This window comes from Dromiciops gliroides, chromosome 1 (assembly GCF_019393635.1).
Source record: "Dromiciops gliroides isolate mDroGli1 chromosome 1, mDroGli1.pri, whole genome shotgun sequence".
Taxonomy (NCBI): domain Eukaryota; kingdom Metazoa; phylum Chordata; class Mammalia; order Microbiotheria; family Microbiotheriidae; genus Dromiciops; species Dromiciops gliroides.
The window spans coordinates 178284632-178298034 of NC_057861.1; the positions used below are offsets into that span (position 1 = coordinate 178284632).

At 36.3% G+C, this 13403-nt stretch overlaps 1 protein-coding gene and 1 pseudogene across 1 annotated transcript in view; both read right to left on the bottom strand.

Moving 5' to 3' along the window:
* DTNBP1 (dystrobrevin binding protein 1) overlaps positions 1-13403 on the bottom strand; it is a 192859-nt gene that overhangs the window by 51290 nt on the left and 128166 nt on the right. The gene's annotated exons all lie outside the window — the stretch shown is intronic.
* Positions 935-1930, bottom strand: LOC122736894 (annotated as a pseudogene).

Here is a 13403-nt window from a genome sequence, read left to right on the forward strand (position 1 = left end):
TTAGTCATTCTTGGCTGTAAGCTCATATCCTTTGCGTTCTGAAATGTATTCTAATATTTCCACTCCTTTACAATGGTGACTGCTAAATCATGCCTAATCCTGACTGTGGCTTCTAGAAACATAAATTCTTTCTTTCTGGATACTTGTAGCATTTTTTCTTTGACCTGAAAGCTCTGGATTTTGGCTATAATATTCCTGGAAGATTTTATTTTGAAGTTTCTTTTAGTAGGTAACCAGTGGATTCTGTTCCACTTTGTCCTGTGGGTTTAAAAGATCTGGGCTATTTTAATACTTCTTGAAATATGATATTTTGGCTCTTTTTTGGCTATAGTGTTCAGATAGTTCAATGATTCTTAATTTTTTCTCTTCAATCTGTTTTCCAAGTATACTGCTTTTGCTAAGCGGTAACTCATTTTCTTCTATTTTTTTCAGTCTTTTTACTTTGCTTTATTTTTTCTTGTTTCATGGAATCATGGCCTTCTCTTTGGTCTATTCTAATTTTCAGGAAGTTCTGCTTTGGTAAAGTTTTTACTTCTTGTGCCAAGCTAATTCCCTTTCCAATTCTTTCTTACAAAGCTCTCATTTCTTTTCAAATTTTTTTCCTCAAGTGTTCTCACTTTAGTTAAGAATTTTTAACTCTTTTTTTGGGGGGGTTAAACTCTTGCTTCAAAAAAACACTCCTTGTTTGGCCACACAAAAGGGAGAACAGATAAAAGGTGAGAGTGGGGAGGGGCAATGATATAGGATGTTATTTCCTCTCTACCCCATACACTGATGGTTCTCTCTCTTTCAGATGTTCTATACTGAAGCTTCATTTAGAGGCACCTTCTTCCCCTGCTACTTCAGGTGTCCTTGTACACACACACACACACAGGTAGAGGACAGCAAAGACAAAAGTCATGCCCAAGCAAACTACCACAGTGCCTAAGTGGCCCTAAAAGGGGACAGGAGAGAAGGGTGGCACTGGGATTATGATGAAAGCAAAAGCGGCAGCACCAAACTTCCACACAGTGTAGAAAATAAAAGGCTAGATAAAGGTGAACAGATGGATAGCAGCAGGGCATGGGCAGCAAACTCTAGGTGGCACCCCATGAATCCCAGCTCCCACCAGTGCCCCTCACTCAAGCAGTGAGCTCACTGTAAATAGACAGGAAAATTGGTTGACTACAGACACCCTCTGCAGTGAGGGCATTTTGTAGGCAAATAGGGCATCCTGCCAGCTGACGGTAAAGCTATAAAAATGATGAGGCCAGCCAGCCTCGGTGTGGTGACTAGGGAAAGACAGGATTCAGGCCCACTGGAGAGCAGGAACATGCTTCCCCCAAAAGGCAGATATTCCCAGTGCTCGTAGCCATGCCCAGACTCCCGTTTACCCATCAGCATCACAGGGATCATGCTGTAGGCCTTGATCAGCACCTGTGTGGGGAAGCTGACAAATCTGAAGGCTATACACTGGTACCAATCGCTGAGGCTATTGGAAAGGCTGGCAAAGGAGTACTGGAGGGGGGGGGCGTCACTGAAGCACTCTCCAAGCACTGTATCTCTAGCCCCAGTTTCATGTCTTTGCTCTCTCTTGCAGTTTATACCAAGTCAGATCTGAAGCCCCTTGGCACAAAAAAGCAGTCTTAGGGCCTGAACACAGTTGGTTTCTGTCAGCTCTGAGTGAGGAACTACCTGGGGCTCATGTGGAGGCTTGAGTTCATTGTCAAGCATACAATTCCAAACCACAAGGCTGGTTCCTGTGTCAGAAGTATCAGACTAGGAAGTAGTCAGGCACCATAAGGCTGCCATAGTCAACAATATTCACCAGGAATCCAAAGAACCAGATCTGGGCCTTCAGAAAGAAACTGCCCTCCATGGTTGAACACAACACTGCAGCTGTGGGCTGATAGGACCTCATGCCCTTCTTGCTGACTTTTGGGGCTGCCATGTTATTAAGCTTGCACTTCACTAAAACCTGATATTTTCCTACAAACTGCTGTCTAGCTCCATCTCCTCCGTCCTATATCTGTGCAGTTGATTTTTTTTGGACACAAACATTTAAAATTTTGAACACAAGATTTTAAATTTGTACCTATTAAATTTTATCTTAGTTTATTTAATCCACCATTCTCACCTATTGAAGTTTTTTAAGCTCCTGATTTTATCTTCCAACATACTACCTTTCTGCACTCTGTGCCATCAGTAAATCATAAATACATCATTTATACTTCTATCCTGAGCGCCCATGCCTTCATCCAATTAATGGACTAAAATGCTGACAGAATAGATTCAAAGAGGAAGGGCTGAGACACTCTTCTCTGGTTGACATTCATCCATTAATTACTCTGGATCCAGTTATTTACCTAGTTTGAAACCCAACTGACAGTAATGAACTTTAGCCCACATCTCTCTATCTAATCTCTTCCCCTCTATCCCTACCTTCAGATCCCAAAGTGTAATATCACTGGCATAGGGAATTTCTCTTTAGGAAGCTTCCAGCACAAACACCCAACTCTTCAGCCATTAATGGTCCCTGAGACTGTTTAAGACCATGCCTAGGAACACTGAGAGATTAAGTTTTTTTGCCCTCAGTTACACACTGCCAGTATGTGTCCCACACTCTCCTTACTAAAGACCAGCTCTCCATCCATTATGCTTCTCATCTAGAAGCACTTTCAGAAGAAAAACCATCTCTTTGTAGGATTCAAAGCTGTAAGGGCAGCTAGGTGGTACAGTGGATAAAGCACTGGCCCTGGATTCAGGAGGACCTGAGTTCAAATCTGGCCTCAGACACTTGACACTTACTAGCTGTGTGACCCTGGGCAAGTCACTTAACCCCAACTGACTAACACACACACACACACACACACACACACACACACACACAGAGAAAAGGGATTCAAAGCTGTATAAGATCTAATAGACGATCTAGTATAATCTGCTTATTTTAGAGAAAAGGAAACTGAGGCCTAGATAGGTTAAATGCTATTCAACCTCATACAACTGGTGAATGGCAAAAACGAGGGCCAGATTTCCTGATTACCAGTTTACTGCTCTTTTCACAATACTATGCTCCCCTCCGTGCTATGGAAATTGAATAAAAACTCTAATAAGAAGTATTTTACTACCTCAATCTGAGAAATCTAACCTTAAGTCACATCTACCTCCACAACAAGAATTTTTTTCCAAAAACTGCATATTTGATCAAAGATAAGGTTTTAGCTAGGCACAGAGCAAATTTATTCAAAGAACTCTCTGTCTACTTAAATTATCAGCTTTGGAAAATATATTATACTGTCACATTAAATCTCTGTCTTAATCCCTTTGAAGACTTTAGATCACTGATCCACAAAGAATTACCAACCCCTTTTGTCTACCACTTCTCTCCTCCTATATTCAGGAGAGAGAAATAAAGGTTCAGAGAATACATTTAGATCTGGAAGTGACGGTAGAGATCATCTAATCAAATCCCCTCACTTTACGGAAGAGGAAGTTCTACAGTTTTACAGAGGCTAAATGCTTTGCCCAGATTCAAATGGGAAAGAGATGGGGTGGGGTGTAAGTGTGTATCTGTGAGTCTGTGTGTGTCTATGTGTATGTATGAATGTATGTGTATAAATGTATATGTGTGCATGTCAGCCCACAGCAGCAGCATGTGAGTATATGTGTGCAAATGTGTATGAGTGTGGTGTGTGTACATGTACATATGTATATGAGTATATTGTCTGAACTTATTTACATAAGTGTATGTGTGTGTGTGTATGTGGGGGGGAGGCAGTGAAGCAAAGTATATAGTAGTACATAAAGTACTACTTTTCAGTATATTGCTACACAATCAGTGAATGCTAGATAACTATTCAATAACGATGAAGAAACACCTATATATACATCTATGTATCAAGCACTCAACTTGAATTGAGAGGCTCAATTCCAAATATGCCCAGAAATGCATATTATACTTTTACAAGACATCTTCAAATGATTTAAAATATTAAATCTCAGCACTGAAAATCCAGCAAATTAAGTTACTTCTGACACAAAAGCTTGAAATATAGTGATACAGTGATAAAGTCTAGTCATTATTTGTGCTTGATCAAGTTCTATGATTATGAAAATACACAATTATTTTCACTCAGAAAATGAAGCCTACCGGCCAACCCTAAAGACACAGTTAGAAGCCAGATTTAGCAGCAGTGTTAGCTATCTCTAGAAAACTATGAGCCCTGGATAATCTCAGTAACTGGTGGCAGCTCAGTGCATAAAGTGCTGGGCTGGAGTCAGAAAGACAGTCTCATCAGACACTTAACAGCTGTGTGACCCTGGGCAAGTCACTTAATCTCTATTTGCCTTAATCCCCTGGAGAAGAAAATGGCAAACCACTCCAGTATCTTTGCCAAAAAAGCCCCTCCATGGACAGGATGGTCCATGATGTCACAGAGTTGGATACAACTGAACAACAAACCAAGAAAAAACGTTAAGATTTATCTGATTTTAAACATTTGCATTTGTACTTCCTCAAAATGAAAAAAAAAAGTACGCTATATTTTTAAGCATTTAGGATATTTTAGTCTTCACAATCTCAAAAAAAAAGATGCCAACAACTACAAAACAGATAATATTAAAGCTGAACGAATAATTTCCTAAACCATAATATTAAAAGACCTTTTCTTTTTAATCTCTTTCTGTGGAAGAGGAAATTTTTGACTGCATTCTATACTTACCAAACTTACACAGGAAAAAATATGACAGTAACAATTTCAAAAGCCTCATTATCTTTTCTCAAATTAATAGCACTATTTTACATTTGCAAGGCTATGAGTGAATAATTATAAAAGTAGTAGAGGCAGGCAGTTTGGAGATATTCTGAAAATGAACAGCAGGGGATTGTCATTCTATCAACATTTCTATTAGTCATATTAAGGCAGTATACTCAGCATTAAACATAAAAGGTGGTTTCTGTCTCTAAGGGTTAACAATTTCAATTAGAAAAACAATAAAGTTAGGTAAATATACAAGATAAAGTGAACAGAGGCCCAGAAATGTGAAAATCATGTAGTTGTGGAGATGTTTACTTGTAGCAGCCTCTGGAGGCATACACAATAAACAAAAGTTTACTGCCATTTTACATTGTTTTATTTTTCTCTCCTCTCACCCCTCGAAAATGCTTTCAAAAGACAGGGAAGATTTTGGTTTCACCCAGTGCATGATTTTTCTCTTTTTCAAGAGATAAAAATGGCAGATGAGGAGAGAGACTTCCAGATTAAGAAGCTGAATTGTTAAGTTAAATATAGTAATGTAAACAAAAAAGAAGAGGAAAAAAAGGAAGCATAAATAAAGAAAACAGAGATCAGGGTCTTGAGAATGAAAGGTAACGGTCCAGAGTAAATCATTCACATTATTCTGAACAATTGTATTATATTTTATCAGAGAAGTTGGATGCTATGAACATATTACAGTTAGCAAACAGGAAGGGGAAACACAATAGCGCTGTAGGTCACATTATCTTTCAAATATACATAAATGTCAAGTCTTCAAGTACACCAAGTACTACTCCCCAGGACATTGTTGCACAAATAGTGAATGTTGATAAATATTCAATTATGGTGATGAAGTATCTCTACATTTTAAAACAAACTGTTTTAGAGTTAAGAAAGCATGTAAAATGGATACTTTTGCAATAAATATATCATATTTCTACTCATTCAGAATAGATTATTATCAAGTTTTCCAACAGTATTCAGATGTATACTTAGATAGATATTCTAGGTTGTATTTACAGGAGGAAGTGGACAAAGATCATACAGGATAAAAAAGTCAAGATGGGCTAGAATATATACCAGTGGAAGAAGCTTCATTTTTTATAGGATTACAAAATTTGAAATGTAACTTCTTTTCAGAGTCCTTGGAGGCAGAGAGAAGGATTTGAAGCATGATTGTGTTTTTCTTTCCCCCTGAGAAAGGAGGAGACTATCCTGAGTTCTGCACTGGGTACAAGGGCAGCAGAAAGACCCCAACTGATTTCCAGCATGCACAAAGTTTTTCAATTAAGCACTGAGGCTGTGGCAAGAGTGGTTGGGCCACAAAAAATGGTGGCATGTGCTTCTGAACAAGAAAGGCCATGGAAGCAGGGGCAGGAGACTGGAGTTTGGAGAGCAGAACACTGAGGCTCAGTAGTCCATGTAGCCATTGCCAGAGCCTTGGTCACTAGAGCCTTTCTGATTGAGTATGGCAGAAGCTGCATACAAGATTACTCTGTTCAGTGATGTTACTTTTCTAATTTCTGGAGATTTCTAATCTATCAGGGAGGAAGAATTGAGTTTCAGTATACGTGACACAAAAAGGCCTAAAGTTAAAGTGCTGGCCTAAAAGTGTTAAGCTTTCTCTTGGCTGGGGGCCAAGTCAAACTGAGAATCATTAGTTTTGATTAATTGATTCTAGATAAACTTCCTCAAAGGCATAAATAAACTGAATTTGGGTTGCTTGTTTTTTTCCTTTGCTACAGGCTAAAAATGAGCCATTTTTAGTTTCAGGATCAAAGCTAGGCTGTTGGACACATGGCCTCACTCATTCCATTTTTCTGGACATACACAAATGTGCAAAGAAAGCTATATGCAGGGCTGGAGTCAAGGACAGCGACAAGGAGTAAAAACTATTTGGTGGGGGGAGGAAGGTAAGAGGTATGGCTGGATATGGCTGGTACCACTCACCATCTAAAGGTCAGTGCTAGACAAGAGAGTAAGTACTTTTCTCCCTTTCAGCTTCTCCACTAATTGTGGGTGTTCCCTAAGGCTCTGTCCTGGGTCTGCTTTCTCTTATTCCTCTATATTATTTCACTTAGTGATCTCATTGACTCACATGGGTTCAATTATCAACAACATAAATCTGATTCTGAGATCGATTTATTCAGCTCTATCCTCCTTCCTGATTTCCCATCTCACATCTCCAATTGCTTATTGGACGGACATCTTAAACTCAACATGGCCAAAACTGAACTCATTACCACTCTCCCCCAACTCTTCCCTCTTCCTAATTCACTTATTACCATCAGGGATATCACCATCCTTCCAGTTACCTAGGTGTCCAACATAGGTGTTATCCTTGACTCTTCACTGTCTGTCCCTCCCCATATCCAACCTTGCTAAGGCTTATCAATTTTGTCTTTGTAGTATCTCTTGTAAAGACCCCCTCTTCTCAAGGTCCCTAATCTTTCTGAGATACCAGCATCCTACTTGTCACTTAGGCTTGAAACCTCAGTCCTATCCTTTATTCCTTATTCCATTGGTGACTGGGAAAGAACGAGAGTATTAACCATTATCCACAACCCATTCAAGCATGCCATCATGAAACTGATGTACAATAATGGAGAGCTTGTCCAGGCAACCGAATTTTGACATAACTTTCCACAAGCCTTCACTACTGACAGTATCAAAGGCCTGGTCAAATAAATAATTTCTTAAGTAAACTAACCTCAGGAATCTGCCCCAGCTTCTCATCCTTCACAAACCCCTGTTCTCATTCATAACTTTAATCCTAAATAATCTTTATCCTATTCCTCAACCCAGAACTTTTATCCCAGCTGCTAACCACAACAGTCCACTGGAGACATCATCAGTGGCAGGACAGGAAAAGCTCCAGTTCCCCATATAGAGAAGGAAGGTATATGTCCCTGGCACCCAAAGTTGGAACTTTGTATGGGAAAATATATTCATTCATAAGTGGTGAATAAGTCACAATATACCACAAGCTTTGGTATATAATTCTGATGAACATTTTTGTGCTATAAGAAATGACAAGCAGGATGATTTCAGAAAGACTTGGAAGACTGGAAAGACTTGTATGAACTGATGTATAGTGAAGTGAGCAGAACCAGGAGAATGTTGTGCAGTGGCAGCAATACTGTTTGATGAAGAACTGTGAATGACAACTATTCTCAGCAATCCAAGACAATCCCAAAGGACTAATGATGAAGCATACTATCCACCTCCAAAGAAAGAAATTATATTGATTGAACACAAGCTGAAGCATGCTATTTTCACTTTCTTCTTTTATTCAAGTTTTCTTATATGAAAAGACTAATATGGTAATGTTTTACATAACTGCACATGTATAACCTATTTCTGACTGCTTACCACCTCAGGGAGGGGTAAGGGGAGGGAAGGAGGGATAAAATTTGGAACTTTAAATACATTTTATAAATAATTTGAAAACTTTAAATAAAAATGTTTATTATCAATGAAAAAAAGTTAGGTAGGCTTTATTAATATAAATACTATTTCCAGATAATGGAAGAAAATAGTTAACAGTGGTCAGACTATATGTGGAAGACTATGTTTGTCTTGCCTTCATATTTTAAAAAGGACATTAATGATCTAGTAAGCATTCAAAGAAAGATATCCAGGTGGTAGAGAGTCTGAAAACCATGTTGTAGGAGGAATGGGAGAAAGGACTAGATATATTTATCCTGGAAGAAAGAAGATGTAATTTTCTTCACAAATTTTTAGAGTTGTCATGTAGAAGAGCATGTACATGTCTTCTGTGTTGGTCTACAGGACAGAACTAAGACCAATGGGTAAAAGCCATGGGGAAACAAGTTTTAGCTCGATATGAGGGAGAATTTTGTTTAAAAAACAAAAACAATTAAAGTTGTCCACAAATGCAATCACTGCTTCAGAAGCTAATGAGATCATTATCATTAGAAATACTAAAAAGAAGAAAGACTGTCAGGGATGTTACAGAAGGAATTTCCATGTTGGCTGGGATGTTGGAACTGACAAGCTATAAGATCCTTTCCATCTCTAAGATTTAATGGTTTTATGAGAGATAAAATTATAAGGTGCCATCAATTCTTTCAAAATTAATGTTCTGAAAACAGCTGTTTGAAATGCAAGGCCTTCTTTAGTTTTTTATGGTTATTCAGATGTAGTTCTGGTAGTCTGCAATATCTATCACTAAAAATCAATGAAGTTAAATTTCACTAGTATGTATCTCACATTAGATATGAGTGCAGTTTTTGTTCTTTAATCCAATTGGAAAGTCATGTTCAGTTGTCATGAATGAGAGGCAAATTGTCCCTCAAAAACAAATTCCTTGAAACCATTATAAAAGAATTAAAGCCAAAACATACGCAAATTAGTGTTTTGTTTTACTAAATGTTTGAACTGAACAACATAGCTTAAAAGTTGCACTGAACACAGCTTAAATCTGGGTCACACATTCAACTCAATTAAATTCAACAAATAGTTATTAAGCACCCAATATGTACAAAGTATACACTGGGGATACAAAAGTGAAAGTCCCTGTCCTCAAACTTACATTCCTTGCAGAATAGGAGGTGTTTAATAACTACTGATTGAATTGCTCAATGCAATACCTAATTGAATAACACAGGAAGAAAGAGAAGGAAATGTGCTAGAAAGCAGTATGTGGAAAAAATGTGTGGAAGTTGATAAATGTCCCAAACTAGCTTTTAAATGTCTTCTACTGTTATAGGACAGATTTCATTTTGTTAAAATTTGAATAGAAATCAGATTACAAGTATAATCAAATATTTGCATTTATAGTAATGCTATAACTATCATAACTTATTCTTACTGAGCATAAGTATAAATAAAAATTTTGACTAAAAGTTTCCATATTCAAAAAATGTTAATACTTGTTTTTAACCCATGTTATTACAAAACTTTTTTTGACCATAATTCTCATAGAATAAATGAGATTACAAGGGGGGAGGAAAGAAGGTGTCCATCAGAAAAAAAAACCCACACTGATTAAATAAGATCACTTTTGAAATATTTAGTATGAAATACAATATGAATAAGATTATTTGGGAAAAATAACTGTTATATTAACTATTTCTGATGAGGGACAATAAGGTTGCTTAAGTAGGAATGCTAAATTTTGATAGAACAAGCCTACTGATTAACCATAAGATTTTGCCATATCTTAAAATTACCAAATTTATTTCAAATGCTTCTTACAGTTAGGACTACAATGCCCAAAATAAATAACACATTGACTGGTATCTTATGTGTTAACATAATGTACCTTATATAAATGCTTTTTAAGCAGACTTCTTAAAGGAAAAAGAAATAATTTGAAGCAATTTAAAGTATTCTGCATTGTTATGGTGAAAAACTGCAACAATGTTATTCTTTATAAATACTCAAATTTGATCTTAACTTTCTTCCATTTACCTGTTTTTTTCTCTATAAGGAAAATTGAATTACTGCTATAAGGAAGGTTAGATGAATTACCCATGATAATGACTCTTCAAAATTAATACAACACTTGAACTATAGAACCTCCAAAAAAAACAGAGACATGAAACCTTCTTACTTGAGATAATTCAAAATTAATATAACACTTAACTCTTCTTTTGCCCTAGAAAAGTATGGCAATCATCAGAGTGGGAAAAAAAGACTGGGGTAATGCAAACCTGCCTGCCCACAAGATCTCTGTATCTTCTCCAATAAGTCTTAGACACAAAAAAGTATAAGGTTTCAAATAATATTCTCCTGTAGAAAACATTTTAAAAATCTGAGGAAATAGCTTCCGAGTAACTCAATCGATTACCCTTCTTCATTTAGACAATTTTAATAGAACTTTCACTTTTCATGAAACCTGACTTTGCCTTTCCGAAAACTACAATTTTTACACTCAAGTATTCTTATAAGATGCTCTAAGGATATGGTAATGAAAAAGAGTGCCTATATTTACATATGATCTCAAATATAAATGCTTGCTATATATTTAAAAAGAACACATAACCATTTATATTTCTAGAAACACTGAGACTGAAATAATTGCTGAGCATTCAATAGTATGATTATTTTAAGCAATCAAAAGGGTAACGTTTAGAGTCTATATTAGTCAGTATAATTTCTAAACAAATTAATTAGTGGAAGGCTCCAATGATGCATGAGGTCACAATCCTTTTTAATATAATATTAAGACAAAGGATCAATTAATTTCTTAAAATAAATAACTCTCAGTGCCTCGAGACTTCAGTATGTTAAATGTAGCTCTTTGTATCCTACATTATTTGCTCATTTAAATTACATGTAGTAATACAAATATAAGGCAGCAAATTTTGAAAGGTTATTGCCTTTTTATGGTAGACAAATATACAGGTGGATTTCTTTATAAAATTTGAAAGCCATCAACAAGATAATTGTCTTGGGCTTTTATGGAATATAACAAACATAAATATGTTCATTTCCAGTGTGATTTCCCTTAGTCCAATTTAGAAACATGATAAACATATATACATATCTAGATGGGCTAAGGTTAAGGGAAATACATACTTTCTATTTTTTCTTTGAAAATTACATAAGTATTCTTTCAGATAAGTTATGATTAACAACATGTCATGATACAAACTACATTCTGCCATTTTAAAGATATAGGGAGTCTTTAGAGTTTTAAAAAATTTAATAATTAGTAACAAATTATTCCTTATCTATTACTATAGAAATACTAATAAATTATCTAATAATTAACCCCACTTACTCATATCAAAGGTATCATTTTATACAATAAGGAAAAGACATTCTGCATGAATTTAACTTTTCCATCTAAAAGCACCACACAGAGGTAGGTATCTACTCAAACCATGGCCTTGGTCCAACAGGTGCCAGAACATAATAGCTATTTTAATACTCCCAACAAGGGTCTATAAAATATTATAATGATTAAATGTTTTATTATGTATGTAAATAATTCCAAGAAAAAAATCAATCATAAAATCACTTCAATAACAACAGGAACTCAATTGCCAGGACACAATGTAATTAGATGTGGCTCATTCACACATTTAATTATGTTACATCTCAGAAAATGAACACCACATTGGCAAGCAAAGGAAGGAGGCTGAATTCTCTTCTAGCTACTCACCTTAAGAACTGTGCTCATTACTTCCACACCTGACTCTACTTTCCTGATAATCATTATTTTATTTGTAAAAAAAAAGGTCTGTTTTTTTCACCTGATGATGACATTACATAATGAAAATCTCAAAAGCAAAAGCCCCAGTTCTCTCTGCTACATTCTTCCATTGGTTTGTTTCTTTGCATTAAAACTTGATTCTTACTTTTTCATAATGAAAAGAAACTAACAACATTCTCATTAAGATGTACAGCTAGCTATTCATTTTATTCAGTTCCAATCAAATCTAATTTTCTCTTTTTACCAATATACCCAAAACTAAGATATGCAAATCAGTGCACCTCAGCATGGAGGTTTTGTTTTAAAAATTAATTTAAAATAAAGACAACTGAGGAAAAGCAGAAAAGAAAGTTCCACCTACAGGGATTCTTCTGACTATTTTCCGTGGGTCCTGGAGATGACATGGTTGTGAAAAGTGAACAAATCAACAGAAGCACAGATCTGGCCAAATGAAACCTCCAGTCACCATGCAGCCCCACTGGTGTGCATCTTCTGGACTCGAGAACAAAAGGAGGGAGGCTGATAGGAGAAGCCGGTTTTTCCCAAGGAACGGTCCTGAGGCTGCTAGTTTGCAGTTTGTCACTTACAGAGCCAAAGAGATGCACTGAAAAGCTGTGATCCAATGCCTCCTAAAAGCTAAATGCAAGCTGTCAGGCTCTCTGGTGTTCAAGGATATATGCACAAATCTGGGGATGTACCAAATGCTGCTCAAGAAAAGGGGGACTGAAAAGGCTACAAATCTATCAAAATATACAGTCTAATCACAAAGATGCACAGTTAGCTTGACAAACAAGAGACTTACTTTTCAAATGAAGCATGAGAGAATTAAACATATGATTCATTTCAAAAGGTATAATATTTACATGGATCTTCCCATCTCATTTTAAATAGAACTTAGCTATTAAGGCTTCTCCAGTGCTGCATAAACTAACCACTAGCTTGGAAAATGATATGGATATGTGGATATATAATTAGAAACTTTATATTAAATCATCATGATGTTTATAATTATGAACACTACTTCTGTTCGAATGGCAAATATCTCATTATTTAAAATAGTATATTTAATTTTTATGTATTAATATTATACCAACTATTAAACTATGTCACATGGGTACAGAACAAGCTTATCTCTGGCCAGACAATATGGATTCATAATGGTCTAAAGGCTGCCCAAAGCAGCATAATTTTTTACAATCTTCGAGAGCTGAAAGGGACCTTAGAGGAGTTCTAGTTCAGTCTTCCTCTTTTTATAGATAACAAAACTAAGAGGTTAATTTCTGCCTATAGTCAAAATGCTAGCTGGCAGAAGAGTTCAAACTAGAACATCTGGTTGCTGACTCTAACCTATTATTCTTGATACTATATCGGGGTCAGCAGCTAAGAGTTCAGGCCTAGAACTTTTGTGCTCCCCCTCAGCACAGAGCCCTTCCTAAGGTGGCCCCTTAAATTTCTTTTTCTTTCTTTTCTTTTCTTTT